This window comes from Mya arenaria, chromosome 9, assembly GCF_026914265.1.
Source record: "Mya arenaria isolate MELC-2E11 chromosome 9, ASM2691426v1".
In the NCBI taxonomy this organism is placed as follows: Eukaryota; Metazoa; Mollusca; class Bivalvia; order Myida; family Myidae; genus Mya; species Mya arenaria.
This window is the reverse complement of record NC_069130.1, coordinates 49,889,668-49,902,087: the sequence shown is the minus strand read 5'-3', so window position 1 is coordinate 49,902,087 and position 12,420 is coordinate 49,889,668. Positions and strand designations below refer to the sequence as shown.

Genomic DNA, 12,420 nt, shown 5'->3' with positions numbered 1-12,420 from the left:
TCCGTTGCCATGGCAACCAGAGTTCTGCATGGAATTCAATTCTTTGAACAATTTTCAAAGGGGACCACCCAAGGAACATTCCTGTAAAGTTTGGAAGAAATTGGCTAAGCGGTTTATGAGGAGATGTCATTTAAAGTAAAAGTTTACGGACGGACGACAGACGGACGCCGGACAGATTGTGATCACAAAAGCTCACCTTGTCACTATGTGACAGGTGAGCTAAAAACATTTACTTATTAATTATTATAGCACTGCGCATAGTAATATACTTTTCATTTTTTCATTCCCCCCCCCCCCCGGGAATATTTGGCATACACAAACCAAACTTATACTCTCAATTGTTTCAAATGAACATTATTATTTATTAACTATTTTGATTCAATTAGCATTCACATTTAGTCAAGTCACCATGATTTGCATTTGAATTTTTGCTATTTGTAACATTAGACATACCTTATATACTTCATTTGTACCAAATTTAAACAAATAACGATCTGTATTATAAGATAGCACAATTTGAAAAAAAAATAAAAATACTTTTATTACTTAATGAATTGCTTAAACAATAAACATACATTTTTCCATCCTTTTTTATGAAATTCAAAAGCCATTGCATTACTCTTCATATTGACAAACAAGAAATAAAAATAGTTCATGTATGTAATCATCTATTTTATTTAATTTAAACAATCATTTGATATCATTATAATTTAGTTCTTACAAATCATGTAAGTAATTTCACTTTCAATAAATTGAGAGTTAATAAACAGTCACATGACAAATTCCTTTTATTGGATCTTCAATGTCAGATGGAAAGCTATTATTAAGGACCCAAGTGATGTTTGTTCCTGCATCTGAACTGCCTAAATGCAGCCAATTAGAAATTTTGCATTGAATGTTACATATTTGGGTTAATTAAGGGCTATTATACCTGTCCCGACAATTTTGAAGATAGAACTTAGGAAAAGTTATTGATTGGCTAAAAGAAAAATATAAATTGAGGAATATAGGCAATGTAATCTTTACAGATATACAAAAATGATTCGCAGATACATATTTAGACTTATCGACATTTTACTTAATATCAAAAAGTTCGTACAAATTATTTATAATATTATTCTTCATATACATACACAATTATTTAGTAAACAGTACTGTTTCAACAATTCAAACAAATACATAGTTACAAATCAATTATTGCTGTATTATGGCAAACACTTGGTGTTCCATCAGTACTTTAACTGAACTGGAACCTCAGATCAACCCATAAAGAAATGGAGTCTAGTAACTTCCCACTCGCCTGCCTCTTGGAACAACTGGGCCATGATTTTACCAGTTACCAGTAAGTGTTCTTTTAGACCATCATGTTGGTCAAAAATGTAATAAGACAAATCAAGACTGTCCGTAACTGGAAATCGGACCTGTTTCAATACATAGGCCACACTTTTTTTATCCAACTCCTTCCAAATGATGGGTAGTGACATGGACATTCCTCAATCTAACTTCTGCAGTGACTTCATTCATTCCTTTAGTCAAATACGGACAGTGTGAGCTGTTGAGATAGACAGCTCCTGTGACATCACATTTTATTGTGAAGAATGTCCAGCATAGATGGCTTGTCATCTAATGTAGCTAATATGTCCGCCCGGTCAGCTCAATCGGTAGAGCGTTGGACTCTGAATTGGACAACCCGGGTTTGATTCCCGGGCGGACCAGGTCACCTCTGTTGTGATTGGTTATGAAATCCTTTCTACGACCATTCGCACTGTACCACTGCACCTGGCATGTACAGAAGTTGTCAGTTCCTTGCAGAGGTGAAGGCACCTAGTACTGGTTCTGCCCAGGATAGGTGTGCGGTGGTTGAACTGTCACTCTCAGGGACCCTTCAATGTGCTCACGCCGGGACCCGGAGTATAAACTACTAACACCACCACCTGGCAGCCTGCTATGAAGCTTGTCCATAGCCCCATATGTGTGGCCAGTCATCCATTATCCCCATTTTAATGATAATCTGAAAATAATCCCAAGCACATTTATATGCATATTTATTATATCATATCCGCTTCCATACACTTATCTTCTCTAGGATGTTCAAACAGGCTTGATGTGACAATACAAAATGTGAAGACAAATAAACAGTGAGATACAACAAGTACATTGAATTTTCTGTCTGATTTAAAATGATTTGTAATATAAACAGGACAGGTGAAACTTCCTATTCGACAAATATCTTTTTTTATTGTCATTTCCAAGCATTTTTTATGATTAGATTATTTAATAACTTAAATACTATCAGGAAGTCATAAGATTAACCATCTATATATATATAATAAATCGTATATATATATTTAATATATAAAAACAAGTCATTATACAATTGATATACACAAATTAAAAAGGTATTTATACTTCTGAAACACTGTTGCACAAGCCACTGGGCACAAAGAGGTTGATGAAGGTTTTCCTGATGCCCTTTGAGGTTTCCCCACAATAATGAGAAAGATGACCTCTGAGAGAGATGGTGGTTATTTCCTGAAACATTAAATTTATACATGTTGTATATAATTTAAAAAAAGGACACTTGACAATATACAGAATGCTGTACATAAAATTCATAAGTCCTATAAATAAATGCTTTTGAAAAATTCCAGAACGTATAAACAGCAAAACCCAAAACCTCTTGATTTTGTTCTCAATTGGCCAACAGAGGAAGTATTTTTTTTCAAGAATCCATGAAAACCAGTGATATAAAACTGCTGACAAAAAATTAGATCATGCATTTTTCTTTAACTGTTAGTAATAGTTTAACCCACAAAACATTGGCTTTCAAACGAAAATACGCAAATCTGCGATATGATCTATGTCAGCAGTCTTTTATCATTGGTTTGCAGATACTATTAAACCCCAAAATTTGCTCTTTCCAAGACAAAAAAAATAAAAAAGTTGTAAAAACGGTAAATTTGGGAGAGTGCATGCAGCTTTAATAATAATTAATATATTCTTGTAATGAAGCTGTTATGTGCTAAAAATAGAACCCAATGAAAAATAAGCATATCCTAATAAGCCTAGCTTTATATGAAGTATTTACTGAATCAAATAGACATATATAGGCAAATGACTGAAAAGCTACCATAATTAAAGCTGCACTATCACAGATTAAACATTTCGACAACTTTTTAATTTTTGTCTTGGAACAAGCCAATTTTTGCTACAATCCATGGAAACCAGTTAATAAGACTGCTGACAAAAAATTAGATCGCGGATCTTTATATTTAAGTTCATAAATTGATGTTTTATGCATTTTTCTTAAACCGTTAGTAAGGGTTTAAGCTCTAAAACATTTTCGAAAATATGAAAATCTAAGATCTGTTTTTTTATCAACAATCTTACATCAATGGGTTGCAGATATTTACGCAAAAATTTGCTCTTTCCAAGACAAAAATAAAAAAGTTGTAAAAATGGTAAATCTGTGAGAATGCAGCGTTAAGAGTATTTTTTAAACTTATAATGAAAGTCATTTGCATTTATTTTATATAAGCACGAAAACTAATGTGTTATTTATTCTGAACTCCTTTATAAAAATGTAGGACAAAACACCCCATGTCATTTTTGACTAAGGGGACAAAACACGTCCAACCCATTTAGACAGGGTTGACAAAACAACCCAGATCATTTTGACATGGTGGACAAAATAACCAGGAAAATATTGGCAGTTCAAAAAGTTAAGACCCCCCTCCCATTCTACCAACACTTGAAAGATTAAAACTAATTGGCCATTATCAAGATGTGTTTTATTACCCCCAATAAACACCCTTTTTCACTTAATTTATTAGGTTTAGAAATGTTACTATGGAGATCTTTATCACAGCATAAGGAAGACACAGTGACTTTAATCATAAGGATTTGCTACAAAGCTACAGTACAAATATTAAGTTCAGCATTATGATAATCCTTACTTCAAAACACTCTTCTTAAAAAGGTGTTCAAGGCCAAAATCTAATATTCATATTCATTACAGGCTGCTTTGCATGACAATTATTAATTTCAGATATTTGCTTTAAGCAATTTATTTTTAATTATAAAAACACTTTCTCATAGTTTTCAGTTTTCATCTTCTTTTTGATATTGAAATGTTAATATTAAAGGGGCCTCATGTGTTTTTAATATTTACGTTAGTCTTATATTAAAGCTGCAACCTCACAGATTGAACGTTTTGACAACTTTTTTTTAAATTTTTGTCTTCGAACAAGCGAATTTTTGCGTAAATATCTGCAAACCAGCGATAAAAGACTGCTGACAAAATATCAGATTGCAGCTTTTCATACTTCCATCCAAAATTGATGTTTTATGCATTTTTCTTAAACTGTTAGTAGCAGTTTAAGCTGTAAAACATTAAATTTGGAATGGAAATATCAAAATCTGAAATCTAATCTTTAGTCAGCAGTCTTTTATCACATAAGCAGGTATTTACGCAAAGAAATTCTAATACATAACGTTTAAATAAAAAAGTTGGAAATCAATACATACACAAGTTGACTAACATATATTTTGAATAATAAACCTTAAATTACTTTCCAAAGAATGCATTTAAGGAAAAGTTACTTACTGAAAACAAGACTGTAACAATGCATGTATTTTAAAGTGAAAACGCATATATATATTATGTATTTTAAAAATGTAATCCTTTATACTTTTTACTCTTTCTGTTTTTAAAAAGGATGTAACCCTAACCAAATCATTTTATTTTTGGCCCTACTATAACACAATCAAGAATTTAGCCCCACATTCCAGAATGCAGGGCTTAAATTGTGTTATCATTTTGATCACTGACATGACATCATTGACAAAATAAGGATTCAAAAATCTTTGTTTCCGCCCAACTGACCCTATTTTTATCCTTCTGATCCTTTTTTGTTTTTGGTGTTTTGATCAATATGTGCTTTTTTAGTAAAGACCTTAATAATTCCCTGATATAGGTCAGTTTGCCAAAGAAACATGGTCCTAAAAAAAACAACAGTTACCGTATGCCTACCTTTTTTGATATTTAAATGGAAACTATGAATACTTTTTTTTGGCCTAAGCAACAATTTTTGTTTGAAGCCAGATGTGCATACCGTGTATTTTTTTACTTAATTACATTGTATTGTCTGCGAATTACCAATATCAAATCCATTGTCCTATTTAACAGGAGAATGGTTTTGATATTGGTCCCATGTATTATCATTATAAAAAGTGTAGGAATTTTATTCAAGACCATTTGCAAGATGTGTCATGTTTGGTGTCAATATTATGCTTGAATTATCATAGTTTATATTTGTCATTGTTAGATATTTAATTTGTATAAAAAAATGAGCAATAATAAAACCTCTAAAGTTTTTTCCTCAGTTGGTAAGAATTACACCTGTTGTTGTTGTTGGGTTAATAAAAGTCTGCTTGCCTATGGCTCCATTAAGGCTTGACCCTGTCACACCCCCTAGTGTGACTGAAACATATTTGTGAGGCCAAAGGGGGATCTATCTTCATTGAATGTCAGTATTTATTTTAGCTCCACCCCTTTTACTTGACCTGGCATCGCCCCTTTCACTGAACCTGACATCTGATTGGCTGAATGAATATGCCTTTTAAAGGTTTCCTTATGACTGACAGCCCCAACCCCCCACAGAGAAAGACTGGTCATTTGAGACAATCACTATCATATTTTGAAAAGGGGGCTATATGCATGACTATGAATTGGCTTGTAATTGATTTAAGATAATGATCATTATCTGCAGTTATGCACTTAAATTAATAAAAAATTCATGTTCCTTATACTATGAAAATTATGGAAGAAATACATGACTGTCAATTTAGAATTGAACTTAATTTCCATGTAAATATCCTTAAATTGTATAACATGTCGAAGGCAAAATGTAGATTTTCACAGATTGAAACAATTGCTAAAAGGCATGTTCATTTTTTTCAAGATAATGACATTAATAGAAGGTTTCTATTTTGTGTAAGGTTTTCTGAATTTAAACATTTTTTTTTCTCTTCAAGTCTCTTAACATTACCAAATAAAAAGAACTGTCCTCCAGTTTGTATTATGTAGAATAAGATGTAATTTGGAAGTAACTGTAATTTGTTACAAAGATGGTTTAACCAAAACTTAATGAAAATCCCACATTGATTTCGTGCATTTATATATATATATATATATATATATATATATATATATATATATATATATATATATATATTAATACATATAGCCCGGAATTATAGCTATTCTGGTTTTTCCGACCTAATCCTCCGGTACAAACAAAATTAAACCGTTGTAATATACACACATTACTTCGGAAACAATAGAGTCATTGGACTGTTACATGAATTTCAATAGCTCGAAATTCACCTTTTATTTGTTACTTCCGGGCTATATGTATTAACATAACAGGGTTTTCCCATGCTGGTACAAATAAAAGGCGAATTTCGAGCTATTGAAATTCGTGTAACAGTCCAATGACTCTATTGTTTCCTACGTATAATTCCGGGCTACAACTATTAAGAGCATATACTATCACACTCATCTGATATATTGGGGATTAAATTTATGTACCAGTACATTATCTTACAGAATGATAGTGATAGTCATTATCAAATTATTATCCTGATTAATAAGTAAGTTGTTGAGTGAAAACTATTTTTAAATTGAGACAATAAGGTGGATGACATGTTAAGTTATCGAAAGCTTTGAAGATTTTATACAAAAGTTATAAGTTGTCTCAATTTATGATTTCGAAAACCATTAAATTGGCAGGCCTAAGCATCATGAGCCACTCACAGACTTTGATGGAATTGGTAAAAGACAAAAAATAAATATTTACTTTCTTAGTGTTGCAATGCAAAAGATACTGGGCCTACTTTCTATCAGTAAAACATTCTTAAAGCTTTTTTCCATTTGCCAAATAATGGAAAATTATTTGAACTTGATTTTGAAAAATAATTATTTTTTATCCTGACTATATAATTATTTAGTCTTTAAAACAGACTCTCTTCCTTTTAAACTCTAAAATATCTTTAAAAATAAAATAAAATACATTTAAACCCATTAAGATTTAATTAATTATTTAAACAGGCCGGTCTGCACTGCTTTTTCAGTAAGGATTTTAGTCAAAATCATATCTTCGTAAGAACAAGACAGTACACCATAGGTAATTATGACCCCCCCCCCCCATAATTATGCATATTATGCATATTTGTATACATGTATTAGCTAGACAATATACAACGATAAGTGTAATTGTATATATTAGTGAGCAAATAAATGCATTAATAAATAAATAAATACAGATTTATACTGGTAAATAAATTTATAAATATAAATATTTTAGGAAAGATAAACATTAGATAAAAAATATTATCAAAGCCTTTTTAGCCATATTGTATTGGCTGGTGGGGTTACTCAAAATTACCGTGCATGGTCAGCTTACAACCAATTAAATATTTTCAATAGCTCTGAGAATGATTCATACAATCTTTGATATGATGTCAGTTTTTTTTACATGGCATGGCTTGACTTGATCAATATAAATTTTATATTATATGACTTGCACAATTCACATGACTTTTCATATATATCCTTTAAGTTTTGTGTGATAATAGATCTTTGATCTAAATTTGTGATTCAAAACTTAAAGATACATATATATATATATTTACTGCTTCGGAATCACACTTTACACACAAGACATGTTAATATAGATTATTGTACTCACTGTTTTTTAATTTAAGTTTATTCATCAAACTCTGTCACTCTAGCTGTCTCTGTATTATCAGCATCACACATCAACTAAATAAATAAAAATAATAAGAATTATAACAAGAAAGGTTCAAGTAGTTAAAAAATATATGGGCTGTCATTGGACATATAATATAACAATTTACCATGATTCCATGAAATATTTTTACAAACTAGCAAACCTGAACTCTTTAGTATTTTTTTTACATCTTTGTGAGATTTTGCATAAAGCATCTATCTAATTCTTTGTTAATTTACCACATTAAAATTAAAATATATTGATTAACTGTACTTTTATTTATTTTATAAATATCTTATATGTTGTGCACCAGTCAATTGTAACCCTGGCGCCCCCAGGTCCAGGGAATAGCGGGGACTTTAACTTTCGGTCCAGCCAACCCTGGGTCTAATCCTCTCCCCTGCGGGAACGAACTGATGGTAAAACCCCGGCCAAATGCCCCTGCACACCAGAGACTCTATATAAGGCCCAATCTCGGCTAAATTTGGCTCAAAGACAAAACCACTGCGGTCACCCCGCCCTGCGTGGCCACATAGAAAGTAAAAACACGGCCCATTTCCCGACTATTCCCAGTATACCCCCGGACCGGGGGGGGGGGGGGGCGTGGTTAGTAACCGTTACAATTGACTGGTGCATTGGTTATAATAACTGAGAGGCCTCAAAGATGCTCACATGACTGTGACATTTTGACCTTTTAGCAGATTAGAACAAAGAAAGGATTTTTAAGAAATATACTCAATGAAACAGAGTGAAACTTTATTCAGGGGCTATACACCGTATGATGAAATAGCGAAAGAAGAGAAAATTGTCGAAAACTGACATGAATTTGGTATCAATGTGTACAATGCATTGAAACTAACTAACTGAAGTACCACATAGTTTACAATTAATTGATTTTTCACATTTTTTTTCCATTAAAAAAGATTACTAGGTGGGTATACCTAGTATAATTAATTTTTATGTGTGATTGGCTAGTCGATGTTATCACTTAATGTTACCAAGCTAGGTATATATTAAATCAAATAAACAAATGTAAACTTTCATAGCAGTGGATACAACACTGGACTGCAATTTTGGCGACCACAGTTTGAACCCGGTCTCTCTTATTTTTTCTTTACATTTTGATATTTTTTTACCAATTATGATATCAAAAGGATAAACATTTTATTGAATAATTGTCCTGTATACTGGGACTGACCCTATTGTTTGTATAGTCCATTGGTTAAAGAAAATAGATTAAAAAAGAGAAAAAAATAATTGTATTTAGTGTGTGTTTAAGGTAGCACTACCCTAATGAAAACCTCCACTTGAAATGCTTCATTTTTATGTTTTATCCTTTATTGTTAAGCACATACCTACACATCTTTTGTGGGTTCATGTGAGCAGTTCAACTTCAAAGCAACCCAGAAGCTGACATACATGCCATATCCCCCGGAGGGGGAAAAATCCCCCGGAATTTCGACCCATCCCCCGGTCTCCCGGAGGGGGATGAAAATCCCCCGGAATTAAAAAAAGTGTGTTTAAAATTACGCAAAATTATCACAGGGTTTAATTATATATGCCTGTTTACAGTTATAATGCCCTTCTTGTTTTAACAACACCAATAGGGTGACACTTAATAAGTCAGCAGGGCACATTTCATGCATTGTTTTGATTGAAACTGTCAGAATTTGCATAAGAAATGTCAATTAGACTGGTCAGATAAAAGGACGATTTTCATTGGTTAAAACTATAGGTTTTATCCAATCAGAGAGGATGTAACAAATTAAAGTGTTTAAACATGTGTCATTGTCATCAAAATGATTTATGATTTAAAGGTGACAATACATTATTTGGTAAAGAAAAGGATTAAAATAACTAATAGACAATGCTGTTCTTTGTTATGACCCACTAATATGTTTACATACATGACATGACCTTCATCTCAAATATCGGAAAATAACAGAACTTCCAGAAGAGAAACTAAAAGTAGACAATTCGGATGAAATGACTTTTATTTATTTTAATATTATGGTGGTGATGTTTTTATTTTTTGATGAATGCCAAAAGATGATATGTTAATGAACTTAAACAATAAATTATGCATTTGCTTTTTATCAGAAGCAAACAAATCTGACTATTTGGGAATTGAAATGAAAAATATTGATAAATCATTCCATTCTCTCTATTAGTCTGAAAGTCATCATTTATGATCATAATGAGCAGATTTTGTATCCAATTTTAGAGGAAGGTAAGCCCATTAAATTGTCTCTGAAACATATTTTTCTGTGAAGTATTCTATTTTGCAAGTGAGTGCTTTTATTATGCAATATGGCTGTGTCTCATTAAAATATAGATGAAGTGCTGGAAAAAGGGGAAGACAAGGTAAATTGGCACGTGTGTCATGCCCGTAATGCTACATGGCGATGATGAAAATTCTCTGGTATGTGACCCAAATCCCCTTAAATTCTGGACATAATCCCCGCGGGAGTCTTGTTTTTTTGTACTTGCGTCTTAAAATACTTTGAAATTTTGTCGAATTAGACCTGCTACAAAAAACGCCTGAATACTACCAAAATCCCCCTGAATTTTCAGACTTTTGAACATTAATCCCCCTGAATGGTCTCAAGAAAATATGGCATGTTTGGAAGCATCTTTTTATTTTCCATTTCATTAGCTTACATTTTTCAACAGTAGTTTTATTAGAAAATACGTTATTTTCTTATACCGAAGGTAAAACATATACTGTTTTTTTTTTGCATAATGTTCCTAAAAGTTTAAAGATATTTCATATTGATAAGGAACAGGTCATGAGTATTTTTTTAACTTGTTGATTTCGCTGTAAAATGACATTCACAAGCTAAATCTTAGTAGACCAAAGAATTGTACGTTTACGGATTTTTGTATCTTTTTTGATATGGCAAATCCTTCACATACAAATTGTTTAGTATCAAAAGTGGGTAGTTATTCCGATCGGGATTCTGGGTTAAAGCATTTAACATCTCAAAAATATCATAAAACAAGAAATATTACCAGATTATATAATTTTATATCAGTTCCATACATAAAAATGTCATATCCTATGAATAATTATGAGTTTGACGTTTATTTTTCATTTCTTGCTGTCAAAACATAGCGATATATACATGAAGGGCACCTGCAAGGCTTCAGGGCACAATTTTTAAACAACTGGAACATTTCGGCCATGGCTGAGTTGTTACGATTGTATTTACGAGGTCTATCTAGAAGCTTGTCAGTGGTGGCCGAGTTATTATGATTGGGTCGAGTTGTTCCGCTTGGCATAATTGATGTCTGTGTCAGTCAACTTTTGTTTTATTGGAAAGGTAAATAATGTGTTTTAATGCAAAATAACTTTTCACTTACATGGTAAAGTATGAATATAAACCTTTATGATCAATTTAAACCATAAAATACTTCACTTAATACAATTTCAATATTTTTCAAAACACCCCCGGTTTTTGCACAAACCCGTTTAGACGTTACTGGCTAAGGTCACAAATCCGAACACTTTCTGATGTTTTTTACAATTATCTTGGAGAGTTTATGTTGTAGTAAGTTAAACTTTCGTATGAAACATCTTTGGTTCATGTGAAAACAGCTGTCAAAGTACAGATTCACGATCTCGTCAATATTATGTCGAAAATCGTTCAATTTTATGGATAGTAAATCACCCTTCAAAATACGCTATGGAGGGCACAAATACCGAACACTTGAAAAGCGAAAATACATAGTCATACAATTATAATTAAAAAGTATGCTATATTAAATAAATGGCATTTTTTAGAAAAATGCTTAACAAAACAAGATGAAACTTCGCAAGTGTGACCAAGGCAAGCCTCTGTATTGATCTAGATCATCAAATAATCGATCACGGTAAACAAACGCGTGTTTTAGCCGGTGTTCAGGATTTGTGCCCTGTTAGGAAATGTACCGTCAACCAGTAAGGATTGGAAGAATGTATTACACGTCTATAATTTTAGACTGGGGGGGGTGGGGGGGGGGGGTAGCTACAATAATGAGCGATTAGGGATACTTTTTTATGATTTTGACATTTCATGTGTATCCCTGTAACTGCCATAGTCTTAAAATCGTCAAAAGACCCATTGACGGTCATTTAGGTGGACTATGGGGGGGGGGGGGGGCATGGTTACAATTGACTGGTGCAACCACTGGGACACCATTTTTTATTATTTTGATATTTCTTAAAATACTCGTTGACGGCTATTTAGGCAGAGTAGCCCCACTCCCTGTCGAAGTGTGGATAAGAAGAGGACTGTTTCAAGTGAACGTTCTTTACGAGATGTCCTACTTATTGACTGTTTATATATTCAAAAATCAAGACAAAAAATTAAATGGAAAAAAATAAATGACTTACCAATGGGTGTTTGAGATATCCATTTGGCACCACTTTAGTGCCATTCATCGCTCTTCAAAGCTCCATAAAACAAAATCATTCGTCTAACACATTCCCGACATCTTAACACAGATGGTATTGATTACTGTGACATGTTTGTGTTAAACCGGTTTAAAGGTGCATTCACTCGAGTAAATAAAGTCAAAGATGCACTCTTAAGTACTGCCAGATAAGGTTTACCACAATTAATAATGTTGTTTCAATATTCCTAAA

At 32.5% G+C, this 12,420-nt stretch overlaps 1 long non-coding RNA gene across 1 annotated transcript; it reads right to left on the bottom strand.

Annotated features, from left to right (window-relative positions):
- Positions 1-610: 610 nt before the first annotated feature.
- Positions 611-12,306, bottom strand: LOC128203552 (uncharacterized). The gene is made up of 4 exons (XR_008255973.1): positions 12,169-12,306; positions 7,752-7,825; positions 2,410-2,532; positions 611-2,011 (listed from the first exon to the last, which is right to left on the bottom strand). It is a non-coding gene; the product is annotated as an uncharacterized LOC128203552 (long non-coding RNA).
- Positions 12,307-12,420: the final 114 nt, after the last annotated feature.